The sequence below is a fragment of the Anomaloglossus baeobatrachus genome, chromosome 2 (genome assembly GCF_048569485.1).
Source record: "Anomaloglossus baeobatrachus isolate aAnoBae1 chromosome 2, aAnoBae1.hap1, whole genome shotgun sequence".
NCBI lineage: Eukaryota > Metazoa > Chordata > Amphibia > Anura > Aromobatidae > Anomaloglossus > Anomaloglossus baeobatrachus.
In genome coordinates, this window is record NC_134354.1 from 303,730,348 (window position 1) to 303,744,798 (window position 14,451).

A 14,451-nucleotide genomic window follows, 5' to 3' on the forward strand; every position below is an offset into this window, starting at 1 on the left:
GATATTTGCAGCACGTCTGCCTGCATTGCACACTCAAACTCATTATAACTAAGCCATTATACTAGCAAACACTCAGTGTACCTAGTGGCATCCTAAACGTGGCTATTTGACTTTTGTCTAGTCCCACTAGTGCAAAGATATTTGCAGCACGTCTGCCTGCATTGCACACTCAAACTCATTATAACTAAGCCATTTTACTAGCAAACACTCAGTGTACCTAGTGGCATCCTAAACGTGGCTATTTGACTTTTGTCTAGTCCCACTAGTGCAAAGATATTTGCAGCACATCTGCCTGCATTGCACACTCAAACTCATTATAACTAAGCCATTATACTAGCAAGCACTCAGTGTACCTAGTGGCATCCTAAATGTGGCTATTTGACTTTTGTCTAGTCCCACTAGTGCAAAGATATTTGCAGCACGTCTGCCTGCATTGCACACTCAAACTCATTATAACTAAGCCATTATACTAGCAAACACTCAGTGTACCTAGTGGCATCCTAAACGTGGCTATTGGACTTTTGTCTAGTCCCACTAGTGCAAAGATATTTGCAGCACGTCTGCCTGCATTGCACACTCAAACTCATTATAACTAAGCCATTATACTAGCAAACACTCAGTGTACCTAGTGGCATCCTAAACGTGGCTATTGGACTTTTGTATAGTCCCACTAGTGCAAAGATATTTGCAGCACGTCTGCCTGCATTGCACACTCAAACTCATTATAACTAAGCCATTATACTAGCAAACACTCAGTGTACCTAGTGGCATCTTAAACGTGGCTATTTGACTTTTGTCTAGTCCCACTAGTGCAAAGATATTTGCAGCACGTCTGCCTGCATTGCACACTCAAATTCATTATAACTAAGCCATTATACTAGCAAACACTCAGTGTACCTAGTGGCATCCTAAACGTGGCTATTGGACTTTTGTCTAGTCCCACTAGTGCAAAGATATTTGCTGCACGTCTGCCTGCATTGCACACTCAAACTCATTATAACTAAGCCATTATGCTAGCAAATACTCAGTGTACCTAGTGGCATCCTAAATGTGGCTATTGGACGTTTGTCTAGTCCCACTAGTGCAAAGATATTTGCAGCACGTCTCCCTGCATTGCACACTCAAACTCATTATAACTAAGCCATTATACTAGCAAACACTCAGTGTACCTAGTGGCATCCTAAACGTGGCTATTGGACTTTTGTCTAGTCCCACTAGTGCAAAGATATTTGCAGCACGTCTGCCTGCATTGCACACTCAAACTCATTATAACTAAGCCATTATACTAGCAAACACTCAGTGTACCTAGTGGCATCCTAAACGTGGCTATTGGACTTTTGTCTAGTCCCACTAGTGCAAAGATATTTGCAGCACGTCTGCCTGCATTGCACACTCAAACTCATTATAACTAAGCCATTATACTAGCAAACACTCAGTGTACCTAGTGGCATCCTAAACGTGGCTATTGGACTTTTGTCTAGTCCCACTAGTGCAAAGATATTTGCAGCACGTCTGCCTGCATTGCACACTCAAACTCATTATAGCTAAGCCATTATACTAGCAAACACTCAGTGTACCTAGTGGCATCCTAAACGTGGCTATTGGACTTTTGTCTAGTCCCACTAGTGCAAAGATATTTGCAGCACGTCTGCCTGGATTGCACACTCAAACTCATTATAACTAAGCCATTATACTAGCAAACATTCAGTGTACCTAGTGGCATCCTAAACGTGGCTATTGGACTTTTGTCTAGTCCCACTAGTGCAAAGATATTTGCAGCACTTCTGCCTGTATTGCACACTCAAACTCATTATAACTAAGCCATTATACTAGCAAACAATCAGTGTAGCTAGAGACATCCTAAACGTGGCTATTGGACTTTTGTCTAGTCCCACTAGTGCAAAGATATTTGCAGCACGTCTGCCTGCATTGCACACTCAAACTCATTATAACTAAGCCATTATACTAGCAAACACTCAGTGTACCTAGTGGCATCCTAAACGTGGCTTTTTGACTTTTGTCTAGTCCCACTAGTGCAAAGATATTTGCAGCACGTCTGCCTGCATTGCACACTCAAACTCATTATAACTAAGCCATTTTACTAGCAAACACTCAGTGTACCTAGTGGCATCCTAAACGTGGCTATTGGACTTTTGTCTAGTCCCACTAGTGCAAAGATATTTGCAGCACGTCTGCCTGGATTGCACACTCAAACTCATTATAACTAAGCCATTATACTAGCAAACATTCAGTGTACCTAGTGGCATCCTAAACGTGGCTATTGGACTTTTGTCTAGTCCCACTAGTGCAAAGATATTTGCAGCACTTCTGCCTGTATTGCACACTCAAACTCATTATAACTAAGCCATTATACTAGCAAACAATCAGTGTAGCTAGAGGCATCCTAAACGTGGCTATTGGACTTTTGTCTAGTCCCACTAGTGCAAAGATATTTGCAGCACGTCTGCCTGCATTGCACACTCAAACTCATTATAACTAAGCCATTATACTAGCAAACACTCAGTGTACCTAGTGGCATCCTAAACGTGGCTATTTGACTTTTGTCTAGTCCCACTAGTGCAAAGATATTTGCAGCACGTCTGCCTGCATTGCACACTCAAACTCATTATAACTAAGCCATTTTACTAGCAAACACTCAGTGTACCTAGTGGCATCCTAAACGTGGCTATTTGACTTTTGTCTAGTCCCACTAGTGCAAAGATATTTGCAGCACATCTGCCTGCATTGCACACTCAAACTCATTATAACTAAGCCATTATACTAGCAAGCACTCAGTGTACCTAGTGGCATCCTAAATGTGGCTATTTGACTTTTGTCTAGTCCCACTAGTGCAAAGATATTTGCAGCACGTCTGCCTGCATTGCACACTCAAACTCATTATAACTAAGCCATTATACTAGCAAACACTCAGTGTACCTAGTGGCATCTTAAACGTGGCTATTTGACTTTTGTCTAGTCCCACTAGTGCAAAGATATTTGCAGCACGTCTGCCTGCATTGCACACTCAAATTCATTATAACTAAGCCATTATACTAGCAAACACTCAGTGTACCTAGTGGCATCCTAAACGTGGCTATTGGACTTTTGTCTAGTCCCACTAGTGCAAACATATTTGCTGCACGTCTGCCTGCATTGCACACTCAAACTCATTATAACTAAGCCATTATGCTAGCAAATACTCAGTGTACCTAGTGGCATCCTAAATGTGGCTATTGGACGTTTGTCTAGTCCCACTAGTGCAAAGATATTTGCAGCACGTCTGCCTGCATTGCACACTCAAACTCATTATAACTAAGCCATTATACTAGCAAACACTCAGTGTACCTAGTGGCATCCTAAACGTGGCTATTGGACTTTTGTCTAGTCCCACTAGTGCAAAGATATTTGCAGCACGTCTGCCTGCATTGCACACTCAAACTCATTATAACTAAGCCATTATACTAGCAAACACTCAGTGTACCTAGTGGCATCCTAAACGTGGCTATTGGACTTTTGTCTAGTCCCACTAGTGCAAAGATATTTGCAGCACGTCTGCCTGCATTGCACACTCAAACTCATTATAACTAAGCCATTATACTAGCAAACACTCAGTGTACCTAGTGGCATCCTAAACGTGGCTATTGGACTTTTGTCTAGTCCCACTAGTGCAAAGATATTTGCAGCACGTCTGCCTGGATTGCACACTCAAACTCATTATAACTAAGCCATTATACTAGCAAACATTCAGTGTACCTAGTGGCATCCTAAACGTGGCTATTGGACTTTTGTCTAGTCCCACTAGTGCAAAGATATTTGCAGCACTTCTGCCTGTATTGCACACTCAAACTCATTATAACTAAGCCATTATACTAGCAAACAATAAGTGTAGCTAGAGGCATCCTAAACGTGGCTATTGGACTTTTGTCTAGTCCCACTAGTGCAAAGATTTTTGCAGCACGTCTGCCTGCATTGCACACTCAAACTCATTATAACTAAGCCATTATACTAGCAAACACTCAGTGTACCTAGTCGCATCCTAAACGTGGCTTTTTGACTTTTGTCTAGTCCCACTAGTGCAAAGATATTTGCAGCACGTCTGCCTGCATTGCACACTCAAACTCATTATAACTAAGCCATTTTACTAGCAAACACTCAGTGTACCTAGTGGCATCCTAAACGTGGCTATTTGACTTTTGTCTAGTCCCACTAGTGCAAAGATATTTGCAGCACGTCTGCCTGTATTGCACACTCAAACTCATTATAACTAAGCCATTATACTAGCAAACACTCAGTGTACCTAGTGGCATCCTAAACGTGGCTATTGGACTTTTGTCTAGTCCCACTAGTGCATAGATATTTGCAGCACGTCTGCCTGCATTGCACACTCAAACTCATTATAACTAAGCCATTATACTAGCAAACACTCAGTGTACCTAGTGGCATCCTAAACGTGGCTATTGGACTTTTGTCTAGTCCCACTAGTGCAAAGATATTTGCAGCACGTCTGCCTGGATTGCACACTCAAACTCATTATAACTAAGCCATTATACTAGCAAACATTCAGTGTACCTAGTGGCATCCTAAACGTGGCTATTGGACTTTTGTCTAGTCCCATTAGTGCAAAGATATTTGCAGCACTTCTGCCTGTATTCCACACTCAAACTCATTATAACTAAGCCATTATACTAGCAAACAATCAGTGTAGCTAGAGGCATCCTAAACGTGGCTATTGGACTTTTGTCTAGTCCCACTAGTGCAAAGATATTTGCAGCACGTCTGCCTGCATTGCACACTCAAACTCATTATAACTAAGCCATTATACTAGCAAACACTCAGTGTACCTAGTGGCATCCTAAACGTGGCATTTTGACTTTTGTCTAGTCCCACTAGTGCAAAGATATTTGCAGCACGTCTGCCTGCATTGCACACTCAAACTCATTATAACTAAGCCATTTTACTAGCAAACACTCAGTGTACCTAGTGGCATCCTAAACGTGGCTATTGGACTTTTGTCTAGTCCCACTAGTGCAAAGATATTTGCAGCACGTCTGCCTGGATTGCACACTCAAACTCATTATAACTAAGCCATTATACTAGCAAACATTCAGTGTACCTAGTGGCATCCTAAACGTGGCTATTGGACTTTTGTCTAGTCCCACTAGTGCAAAGATATTTGCAGCACTTCTGCCTGTATTGCACACTCAAACTCATTATAACTAAGCCATTATACTAGCAAACAATCAGTGTAGCTAGAGGCATCCTAAACGTGGCTATTGGACTTTTGTCTAGTCCCACTAGTGCAAAGATATTTGCAGCACGTCTGCCTGCATTGCACACTCAAACTCATTATAACTAAGCCATTATACTAGCAAACACTCAGTGTACCTAGTGGCATCCTAAACGTGGCTATTTGACTTTTGTCTAGTCCCACTAGTGCAAAGATATTTGCAGCACGTCTGCCTGCATTGCACACTCAAATTCATTATAACTAAGCCATTATACTAGCAAACACTCAGTGTACCTAGTGGCATCCTAAACGTGGCTATTGGACTTTTGTCTAGTCCCACTAGTGCAAAGATATTTGCTGCACGTCTGCCTGCATTGCACACTCAAACTCATTATAACTAAGCCATTATGCTAGCAAATACTCAGTGTACCTAGTGGCATCCTAAACGTGGCTATTGGACGTTTGTCTAGTCCCACTAGTGCAAAGATATTTGCAGCACGTCTGCCTGCATTGCACACTCAAACTCATTATAACTAAGCCATTATACTAGCAAACACTCAGTGTACCTAGTGGCATCCTAAACGTGTCTATTGGACTTTTGTCTAGTCTCACTAGTGCAAAGATATTTGCAGCACGTCTGCCTGCATTGCACACTCAAACTCATTATAACTAAGCCATTACAGGTTGTTTTCTCATCAATCCTCCCAGTCGATGGCCATGGTGTCAGAAGATGGAATAGGATACTAGATTTGAACAACTGGCTACGACGGTGGTGCAGGCAGCAAGGATTTGGATTCTTAGACCATGGAGTGAATTACCTCTACGATGGACTTCTCGCAAGAGACGGGATACATCTCACAAAACCTGGGAAACACACGTTCGCCAGAAGGCTTGCCACACTCATCAGGAGGGCTTTAAACTAGAAGAAGAGGGGATGGGAGAAAAAACAGCAGACAAGAACATGCAGCAGAAGGACAAACTAATCAAGGATACTAGATGCCGTAAAGAGGACCCAAGACAGGGTACTAAGAAGGAAGCTGAGAAAAGGGGAGCAAAACTTCTTTCCTGCATGCTGACCAATGCAAGAAGCCTGACCAATAAGATGGAGGAACTGGAGCTGGTAATGTATGAGGAGAAATACGACATAGTAGGAATAACTGAGACATGGTTAGATGATAGTTATGACTGGGCGGCTAACCTGCAAGGATATGAATTGTTTAGGAGGGATCGTAAAAAAAGGAAAGGGGGTGGAGTCTGTCTATATATAAAGTCCAGTTTAAAGCCCAGACTAAGAGAAGATATTCAAGAGGGAAATGAAGAGGTGGAGTCTCTATGGAGATACAAGGAGGGAAAACTAATAAAATCCTCATAGGGGTTTGTTATAAGCCACCAAATATAACAGAAACCACTGAAAATGTATTATTGAAACAAATAGACAAAGCAGCAAATCACAATGAGGTGATTATTATGGGGGACTTCAATTACCCCGATATAGACTGGGAAACTGAAACCTGTGTATCTCAGAAAGGAAACCGGTTTCTGTCAGTAACTAAGGATAATTATCTGTCCCAACTTGTGCCGGGCCCAACTAGAGGGGCAGCCTTTCTGGACTTAATTTTAAGCAACAGGCCAGATAGAATAACAGACGTACGAGTGGATGGGCACCTAGGGAATAGTGACCACAATATAATACAATTCCACTTGTCCTTTAGTAAGGTGCCTTGGAGGGGGGTTACAAAAACGCTGAATTTCAGGAAAGCAAAGTTTGATCAACTTAGAGAAGACCTTCGCCAAATTGATTGGGACAATGTCCTCAAAAATGGGAGCACAGAAAATAAGTGGGAAATTTTTAAATCGGTATTAAACACCCACTGCGAGCTAGCCATACCATACAGAAATAAAAGGGCTAGGAACAGGAGAAAACCAATGTGGCTTAATAAGGATGTAAAAGGGGCAATGAATAATAAGAAAAAGGCATTTAAAAAGCTAAAACAAGAAGGCAGCGAGGAAGCATTAAAAATATATAGAGAAAAAAATAAAATGTGTAAAAAACAAATATATTTAGCAAAAGTAGAAACTGAGAGACTCATTGCTAAGGAAAGCAAAACAAATCCCAAACTATTCTTTAATTATATAAACAGAAAAAAGATTAAAATTGATGGTGTTGGCCCTTTAAAGAATAATGAGGGTAAAATCATAGAAAGCGATGTGGGAAAAGCAAATGTTTTAAATACTTTTTTCTCAACTGTGTTCACACATGAAAAGCATATGCCAGGGGAAATGCAGAGTGATCATGTAAATGCCCCATTAAGTATGACCTGCCTAACCCAGGAAGAAGTGCAGAACCGACTTAGTAACATTAAAATTGACAAATCACCAGGCCCTGATGGCATTCACCCTCGGGTATTAAGGGAGTTAAGTAATGTGATAGACAGGCCTCTATTCCTTTTATTTAAAGACTCTATAGAAACTGGGTCTGTTCCACTGGATTGGCGGCTAGCAAATGTGGTACCAATATTCAAAAAAGGGTGCAAAAGGGAACCTGGAAACTATAGGCCGGTAAGCTTAACATCTGTTGTGGGTAAAATGTTTGAAGGGTTTTTAAGGGATACTATTATGGAATGTCTCAATGTTAATAACTGTTTAACTCCATATCAACATGGATTTATGAAGGATCGCTCCTGTCAAACTAACCTGATCAGCTTCTATGAGGATGTAAGCTCTCACATGGACCGAGGAGAATCATTGGATGTCATTTATCTCGACTTCGGTAAAGCATTTGACACTGTCCCACATAAAAGACTGCTAAGTAAAATGAGAAAGCTTGGGCTCGGGGAAAATGTGTGTAGATGGGTAGGTAGCTGGCTTAGTGGTAGAAAACAAAGAGTGGTTATTAATGGTGCATACTCAGATTGGGCCAGGGTTACTAGTGGGGTGCCACAGGGGTCTGTATTGGGCCCCCTACTATTTAATATATTTATTAATGATCTGGTGGATGGTTTACAGAGTAAAATATCAGTATTTGCAGATGATACAAAACTATGTAAGGTAGTTAACACAAAGGAGGACAGTTTGCAACTACAGATGGACTTGAGTAAATTGGAGAATTGGGCTGAAAAATGGCAAATGAGGTTTAACACAGATAAGTGTAAGGTTATGCACATGGGAAGGAGAAACAGATGCTACGATTACTTACTAAATGGGAAACTGCTGGGGAAATCAGACATGGAAAAAGACTTAGGCATCTTAGTGAATAAGAATCTAAATTGGAGTGCCCAGTGTCAGGCAGCAGCCACCAAAGCAAATAGGGTGATGGGATGCATTAGAAGAGGTCTGGGGGCACGAGATGAAAACATCATTCTCCCTCTGTACAAATCACTAGTCAGACCACACTTGGAGTATTGTGTGCAATTTTGGGCGCCGGTGCTGAAGAAAGACATTACTGAACTTGAAAGGGTTCAGAGGCGGGCTACTAAAATAATAAATGGAATGGGTGCATTACAATACACGGAAAGGTTATCAAAATTAGGTCTATTTACTCTAGAAAAGAGAAGACTTAGGGGAGACCTAATAAATATGTACAAATATATCAGAGGGCCATATAGAGATCTCTCCCATGATCTGTTTGTACCAAGGACTATGACAAGAACAAGGGGGCATTCTTTTCGATTGGAGGAAAGAAAATTCCTACATCAGCATAGAAGAGGGTTCTTCACGGTAAGAGCAGTGAGGCTCTGGAACTCTCTTCCTGAGGAAGTGGTGATGGCCAACTCACTGAATGAATTTAAGAGAGGAATGGATGCATTTCTTGTTAGCAAAAGTATAGAAGGTTATAAATAGCATAATCTTACAGGTAGATAGAAGAGCGACCAAGATTATTAGAGGAATGGGTGGGCTGCAATACCAAGACAGGTTATTAAACTTGGGGTTAGTTAGTTAGGAAAAACAAAGGCTTAGGGGGATCTAATCACAATGTATAAATATATGAGGGGACAGTACAGAGACCTTTCCAAAAATCTCTTTACACCTAGGCCTGCGACTGGAACACGGGGGCATCCGCTACGTCTTGAGGAAAGAATGTTTAATCATAATCACAGATGAGGACTCTTTACTGTACGAGCAGTGAGACTATGGAGCTCTCTGCCGTATGATGTTGTATTGAGGGATTCACAAGTAAAATTTAAGCAGAGCCTGATCGCATTAATTGAAAAATATAATATTACCAGTTATGTATATTGGATTTTATGACAGGGTGTTGATCCAGGGAACTAGTCTGATTGCCGTATGTGGAGTCAGGAAGGAATTTTTTTCCCCATTGGAGCTTATTTGACACATTGGGTTTTTTTTGCCTTCCTCTGGATCAACATGTTAGGCTACGGGTTGAACTAGATGGACTCAGAGTCTCCCTTCAACCTTAAAAACTATGAAACTATGAAACTATGAAACTATTATACTAGCAAACACTCAGTGTACCTAGTGGCATCCTAAACGTGGCTATTGGACTTTTGCTAGTCCCACTAGTGCAAAGATATTTGCAGCACGTCTGCCTGCATTGCACACTCAAACTCATTATAATTAAGCCATTATACTAGCAAACACTCAGTGTACCTAGTGGCATCCTAAACGTGGCTATTTGACTTTTGTCTAGTCCCACTAGTGCAAAGATATTTGCAGCACGTCTGCCTGCATTGCACACTCAAACCCATTATAACTAAGCCATTATACTAGCAAACACTCAGTGTACCTAGTGGCATCCTAAACGTGGCTATTGGACTTTTGTCTAGTCCCACTAGTGCAAAGATATTTGCAGCACGTCTGCCTGCATTGCACACTCAAACTCATTATAACTAAGCCATTATACTAGCAAACACTCAGTGTACCTAGTGGCATCCTAAACGTGGCTATTGGACTTTTGTCTAGTCCCACTAGTGCAAAGATATTTGCAGCACGTCTGCCTGGATTGCACACTCAAACTCATTATAACTAAGCCATTATACTAGCAAACATTCAGTGTACCTAGTGGCATCCTAAACGTGGCTATTGGACTTTTGTCTAGTCCCACTAGTGCAAAGATATTTGCAGCACGTCTGCCTGTATTGCACATTCAAACTCATTATAACTAAGCCATTATACTAGCAAACACTCAGTGTAGCTAGTGGCATTCTAAACGTGGCTATTGGACTTTTGTCTAGTCCCACTAGTGCAAAGATATTTGCAGCACGTCTGCCTGTATTGCACACTCAAACTCATTATAACTAAGCCATTATACTAGCAAAAACTCAGTGTACCTAGTGGCATCCTAAACGTGGCTATTTGACTTTTGTCTAGTCCCACTAGTGCAAAGATATTTGCAGCACGTCTGCCTGCATTGCACGCTCAAACTCATTATAACTAAGCCATTTTACTAGCAAACACTCAGTGTACCTAGTGGCATCCTAAACGTGGCTATTTGACTTTTGTCTAGTCCCACTAGTGCAAAGATATTTGCAGCACGTCTGCCTGTATTGCACACTCAAACTCATTATAACTAAGCCATTATACTAGCAAACACTCAGTGTACCTAGTGGCATCCTAAACGTGGCTATTGGACTTTTGTCTAGTCCCACTAGTGCAAAGATATTTGCAGCACGTCTGCCTGCATTGCACACTCAAACTCATTATAACTAAGCCATTATACTAGCAAACACTCAGTGTACCTAGTGGCATCCTAAACGTGGCTATTGGACTTTTGTCTAGTCCCACTAGTGCAAAGATATTTGCTGCACGTCTGCCTGCATTGCACACTCAAACTCATTATAACTAAGCCATTATGCTAGCAAATACTCAGTGTACCTAGTGGCATCCTAAACGTGGCTATTGGACGTTTGTCTAGTCCCACTTGTGCAAAGATATTTGCAGCACGTCTGCCTGCATTGCACACTCAAACTCATTATAACTAAGCCATTATACTAGCAAACACTCAGTGTACCTAGTGGCATCCTAAACGTGGCTATTGGACTTTTGTCTAGTCCCACTAGTGCAAAGATATTTGCAGCACGTCTGCCTGCATTGCACACTCAAACTCATTATAACTAAGCCATTATACTAGCAAACACTCAGTGTACCTAGTGGCATCCTAAACGTGGCTATTGGACTTTTGTCTAGTCCCACTAGTGCAAAGATATTTGCAGCACGTCTGCCTGCATTGCACACTCAAACTCATTATAATTAAGCCATTATACTAGCAAACACTCAGTGTACCTAGTGGCATCCTAAACGTGGCTATTTGACTTTTGTCTAGTCCCATTAGTGCAAAGATATTTGCAGCACGTCTGCCTGCATTGCACACTCAAACTCATTATAACTAAGCCATTATACTAGCAAACACTCAGTGTACCTAGTGGCATCCTAAACGTGGCTATTGGACTTTTGTCTAGTCCCACTAGTGCAAAGATATTTGCAGCACGTCTGCCTGCATTGCACACTCAAACTCATTATAACTAAGCCATTATACTAGCAAACACTCAGTGTACCTAGTGGCATCCTAAACGTGGCTATTGGACTTTTGTCTAGTCCCACTAGTGCAAAGATATTTGCAGCACGTCTGCCTGGATTGCACACTCAAACTCATTATAACTAAGCCATTATACTAGCAAACATTCAGTGTACCTAGTGGCATCCTAAACGTGGCTATTTGACTTTTGTCTAGTCCCACTAGTGCAAAGATATTTGCAGCACTTCTGCCTGTATTGCACACTCAAACTCATTATAACTAAGCCATTATACTAGCAAACAATCAGTGTACCTAGTGGCATCCTAAACGTGGCTATTGGACTTTTGTCTAGTCCCACTAGTGCAAAGATATTTGCAGCACGTCTGCCTGCATTGCACACTCAAATTCATTATAACTAAGCCATTATACTAGCAAACACTCAGTGCACCTAGTGGCATCCTAAACGTGGCTATTGGACTTTTGTCTAGTCCCACTAGTGCAAAGATATTTGCAGCACGTCTGCCTGCATTGCACACTCAAACTCATTATAACTAAGCCATTATGCTAGCAAATACTCAGTGTACCTAGTGGCATCCTAAACGTGGCTATTGGACGTTTGTCTAGTCCCACTAGTGCAAAGATATTTGCAGCACGTCTGCCTGCATTGCACACTCAAACTCATTATAACTAAGCCATTATACTAGCAAACACTCAGTGTGCCTAGTGGCATCCTAAACGTGGCTATTGGACTTTTGTCTAGTCTCACTAGTGCAAAGATATTTGCAGCACGTCTGCCTGCATTGCACACTCAAACTCATTATAACTAAGCCATTATACTAGCAAACACTCAGTGTACCTAGTGGCATCCTAAACGTGGCTATTGGACTTTTGCTAGTCCCACTAGTGCAAAGATATTTGCAGCACGTCTGCCTGCATTGCACACTCAAACTCATTATAATTAAGCCATTATACTAGAAAACACTCAGTGTACCTAGTGGCATCCTAAACAAGGCTATTTGACTTTTGTCTAGTCCCACTAGTGCAAAGATATTTGCTGCACGTCTGCCTGCATTGCACACTCAAACTCATTATAACTAAGCCATTATGCTAGCAAATACTCAGTGTACCTAGTGGCATCCTAAACGTGGCTATTGGACGTTTGCCTAGTCCCACTAGTGCAAAGATATTTGCAGCACGTCTGCCTGCATTGCACACTCAAACTCATTATAACTAAGCCATTATACTAGCAAACACTCAGTGTACCTAGTGGCATCCTAAACGTGGCTATTGGACTTTTGTCTAGTCCCATTAGTGCAAAGATATTTGCAGCACGTCTGCCTGCATTGCACACTCAAACTCATTATAACTAAGCCATTATACTAGCAAACACTCAGTGTACCTAGTGGCATCCTAAACGTGGCTATTGGACTTTTGTCTAGTCCCACTAGTGCAAAGATATTTGCAGCACGTCTGCCTGCATTGCACACTCAAACTCATTATAACTAAGCCATTATACTAGCAAACACTCAGTGTACCTAATGGCATCTTAAACGTGGCTATTTGACTTTTGTCTAGTCCCACTAGTGCAAAGATATTTGCAGCACGTCTGCCTGCATTGCACACTCAAATTCATTATAACTAAGCCATTATACTAGCAAACACTCAGTGTACCTAGTGGCATCCTAAACGTGGCTATTGGACTTTTGTCTAGTCCCACTAGTGCAAAGATATTTGCTGCACGTCTGCCTGCATTGCACACTCAAACTCATTATAACTAAGCCATTATGCTAGCAAATACTCAGTGTACCTAGTGGCATCCTAAACGTGGCTATTGGACGTTTGTCTAGTCCCACTAGTGCAAAGATATTTGCAGCACGTCTGCCTGCATTGCACACTCAAACTCATTATAACTAAGCCATTATACTAGCAAACACTCAGTGTACCTAGTGGCATCCTAAACGTGGCTATTGGACTTTTGTCTAGTCCCACTAGTGCAAAGATATTTGCAGCACGTCTGCCTGCATTGCACACTCAAACTCATTATAACTAAGCCATTATACTAGCAAACACTCAGTGTACCTAGTGGCATCCTAAACGTGGCTATTGGACTTTTGTCTAGTCCCATTAGTGCAAAGATATTTGCAGCACGTCTGCCTGCATTGCACACTCAAACTCATTATAACTAAGCCATTATACTAGCAAACACTCAGTGTACCTAGTGGCATCCTAAACGTGGCTATTGGACTTTTGTCTAGTCCCACTAGTGCAAAGATATTTGCAGCACGTCTGCCTGGATTGCACACTCAAACTCATTATAACTAAGCCATTATACTAGCAAACACTCAGTGTACCTAGTGGCATCCTAAACGTGGCTATTTGACTTTTGTCTAGTCCCACTAGTGCAAAGATATTTGCAGCACTTCTGCCTGTATTGCACACTCAAACTCATTATAACTAAGCCATTATACTAGCAAACAATCAGTGTACCTAGTGGCATCCTAAACGTGGCTATTGGACTTTTGTCTAGTCCCACTAGTGCAAAGATATTTGCAGCACGTCTGCCTGCATTGCACACTCAAACTCATTATAACTAAGCCATTATGCTAGCAAATACTCAGTGTACCTAGTGGCATCCTAAACGTGGCTATTGGACGTTTGTCTAGTCCCACTAGTGCAAAGATATTTGCAGCACGTCTGCCTGCATTGCACACTCAAACTCATTATAACTAAGCCATTATACTAGCAAACACTC